Here is a 3,734-nt window from a genome sequence, read left to right as displayed (position 1 = left end):
CCATCCCCACTTTAAGGGAAAAATGCTCCAGCCTGGCCTAATAACTAAGAAAGGTGGAAAGTTGTGTAAAAAATAAAATGATCTTTTAAAAGTATCAAAGATACAGCCTTTAAATGTCCTCTCTAGCTGGTGGAAAAACCACCAGTAGAACAATGCTGCATTCTACTCTACATGTGGTTCTCTTTTCAGGTCACCTGCCTCACTGGGAAAGGCCTGATTCAAGGTCTCCACAGTCAAGGACGTTTGGAATGTTTGGCCTAATAAGGTAATCTAGAAGGATTTGTAGACCATATAAGAACTCAGAACACCTCTAAGAGTTTCTGGTGTTTGTATCTTAGTTGGTATGACACACCCAAAGGCAAATAGGGCTATTTCACTTTGTGTTAAATTCTCAGGTTTTGAAGTGTGCTCACTTCTCTAGTTCATAAGATGCAAATAGCTTAAACGTTTTCGCTGATAAACTTTCACACCTGCTTTTTATATTGCATTCAGTGCTCATTCAAAATCCATAGCAACTTGGAAAGTTAAAATGCATGTTAAAAAACAAGTATTAAAAGCATCTTCCAAATGTTCAGTCCTCTACTGAACAACTTAAAAGACAGAAGGAAATTAGACTAAAGGGGAGCCTTAACTTTAAAGCATTTGCAGTCTCATAGGTCACATATTCTTCAGGAGTAAGAGTCAAAATAGCCAGTAGCATATAATCAACTGTCAAGTTGGGCATTGTAAGAATGACACTGAGGCCAGGTGTGGTGATGCTCACCTTTAATCCCAGCACTCAGGAGGCAGAGGCAGGCTGATCTCTGTGAGATCAACGCCAGCCTAGTCTACATAGCGAGTTCCAGGTTACCTAGGGCTGGCTATAGGGAGACATTGCTTAAAAAAACAAAAGACACTACAATTTTAAAGTAATACTTTATTTTACTTTTGGCTGGCCTGGAACTCAGTATGTAGACCAGGTTGACCTCAAATGCACAAAGATGCACCTGCTTCTGCCTCCTGAGTGCTAGCTAAAAAAGTAATATTTCAATAATGGAAAATTGATTCTATTTTGTTGAACAGATGCAGGTTGGAAGCTTTAGCTGTTAGTGAATACTGAGGCAGACCCAAGTGTCTCCAACTCAACTTCTATCCTTTATACCCTGAGAGGAAATTCCAAAGTGCCAAAGTGGTCAACAGGTTCCTGTACTGTGATCCATTCTCCCCTATACTTTTTTTTTCTGATAAAATAATAAACAGTTCTCTTTATCTTTCTGGATGACTTCCCCCAACTCTGAATCATTGCCAGTTTCAGTCCACAGGAAAGAACCCACAACTTTATCTAACAGATCTTAAGTCTACAACTACATGGCCACCACACCCCTAAAGTGCAAGCTCTCTGTGGAACTCGGGGCCTTTCCTCCACTTCTCTCCCGGGATGACCTAAAAGCATTAGTTCACTCATTCCAACTGATTAAGGGAATACAAAGTTCCAGAGTAAAAAGAGGAAACTATTCCAGGACAAAAAATGGCCAAGAGGGTTAAACACAGCTGAAGGATCAGGTGAGATAAGAAATGGAAAGGTGTCACTGGATTCAGCTTCTGAGAAAACATGTCAGGAGTCAGCTGCAGTCAGGTGTGGGAGAGAGGGGAAGTAGAGGCATTGGAGAACAGCTCTTTAGAAATGTGTGAAGAGAGGAGAAGAAAGGCAAGTGGGGATGATCTAGAAGAAATTGTGTCCTAAAGGAAAGGCCTTTTTCTAGATGCCAGAGACCTGCTAGTCTGAGGGGAAGGTGACGGTGCACAGGAGGATGTGCTAAGGCAGGAGCAGGCTGGAGGACCTGGGTCCTAGAAGCAAGTTCAGCATTCTCTCAGAAACCAGAGGGCGGGAAGTAAGGATGGAAGTAGAATGCAACTGGACATTGGGCTCAACTCAAGGCAAGGTTTCACTTACGGATTTCTTTCTGGGCTGGGTGTGGGTGTGCACACATTTGATCCTAGCACTTGGGAGGCAGAGGCAGACAGTTTTTTGTGAGTTCAAAGCCAGCCTAGTCTGCATAGGGAGTTCCAGGACAGCTAGGGCTACACAGTGAGATCTTGTCAAACAAGCAAACCAGCCAACCAGGAATTTCTTTCTGGCCTGACATGGTGGCAAGCGCCTGTAGTCTCAGCTACACTGGAAGCTGAGGTAGAAGAATCTCTTGAACCCAGGAGTTCCTTTCTGTGACATGAAAGGCAAGATTATCTGCTTGGAAAAAGGAAGAGATGGTGAGCGTGGGTTGAAGGGAAGGTTGAGAGGAGGGGTTGGGTAGAGGGTCCTGCCATGGGTATACCAATGGATACCTGGCAGTTTTGTCCAAGGGAATCATACAACTCAGGTTGTATGACAAATTGGAAAGGAACAGGTCCAGCACATGATCCTTGTGGTGGGACAGCAAGTGATGGGTCTTAGTCTTTAAGAAACATAGTCAAGAAAGTCGAACCAAGCTGGTAGTCCAGAAGAAGACAAAAGTTCCAGTGAGGTGGCAGTGCTAGTGAGGTTAATGAATCGTGGCATGGAAGGTGGGAAAGAAAAGGCACTGGTACAAGATGGGACACTGAAGACTTTGAAGTGAAGCAGTGCTGAGACCCGTGCCTGCCTGCAGCGTCAACCAACTTTAGTTTGAAAATGTTTAAAGAAAAGAATTGTCGGAGCTGGAGAGATGGCTCAGCACTTAAGAACACTTGCTGTTTTTCCAGAAGACTCGGGTTCGATTCCTAGCACCCACATGGCAGCTAACAACTGTCTGTAACTCCAGTTCCAGGGGATCTGACACCCCCTTCTGGCATCCGCAGTCTTTGCATGACACAGGTGCACTTATGTGCAGGCACTACACATAAAAATAACAAAATATTGGAGACGGATTTGTAAACCTCAGAACGAGGTTCTGCCTGCCCGAGGCCGCGGTGTTGCGGAGACCCGAGGCGTAGCCAGCGACACCATGTCTGACCAGGAGGCAAAACCTTCAACTGAGGACTTAGGGGATAAGAAGGAAGGTGAATACATTAAACTCAAAGTCATTGGGCAGGATAGCAGTGAGATACACTTCAAAGTGAAAATGACAACACATCTCAAGAAGCTCAAAGAATCATACTGTCAAGGACAGGGAGTTCCAATGAATTCACTCAGGTTTCTCTTTGAAGGTCAGAGAATTGCTGATAATCATACTCCAAAAGAACTGGGCATGGAGGAAGAAGGTGTGATTGAAGTTTATCAGGAACAAACAGGGGGTCATTCAACGGTTTAGATACTCTTTTTATTTCTTTTCTTTTCCCTCAATCCTTTTTTATTTTTAAAAAATAGTTATTTTGTAATAGTTCTTTTCATTTCAAAATGAAAACTGAATACTGACACCCCATCACTTTAAACATCTGGTAATTTGAATTCTAGTTCAATACTCATTATTGGTCGCTTTTATTGTGCTGATTTCTGGTGATCCGACCTCAGCTCCCTTCATATTGCCCTCTTTTTGAAAATTCCATGTGTGCACAGAGAGGCCATCTTTTTCAGGACTGCATTTTCAGGTTTGTGGTGATTAAAAAGATCGACCACAGCGAGTTTTCATAATGACCTTCCAGTTGGCCCTGAAGTTCCAGCAGGTGACTGCTTCACTCCTGGACTGTGATTTTCAGTGGGAGATGGAAGTTTTTCAGAAAACTGAACTGTGGAAAAATGATCTTCCTTCATCTTGAAGCTACTTTTAAAAATCTGAGGG

At 43.2% G+C, this 3,734-nt stretch overlaps 1 pseudogene across 1 annotated transcript; it reads left to right on the top strand.

Moving 5' to 3' along the window:
- The first annotated feature begins 2,880 nt into the window (after positions 1-2,880).
- LOC103747969 lies at positions 2,881-3,328 on the top strand (annotated as a pseudogene). The gene has a single exon (XR_607875.3). The product of XR_607875.3 is annotated as a small ubiquitin-related modifier 1 pseudogene (transcript).
- The last annotated feature ends 406 nt before the right edge of the window (positions 3,329-3,734 follow it).

The sequence above is a fragment of the Nannospalax galili genome, unplaced genomic scaffold (assembly GCF_000622305.1).
Source record: "Nannospalax galili isolate Female #2095 unplaced genomic scaffold, S.galili_v1.0 scaffold144, whole genome shotgun sequence".
In the NCBI taxonomy this organism is placed as follows: domain Eukaryota; kingdom Metazoa; phylum Chordata; class Mammalia; order Rodentia; family Spalacidae; genus Nannospalax; species Nannospalax galili.
Note: the sequence above shows the minus strand (reverse complement) of the source record. Positions and strands in the feature narration are given on the sequence as shown.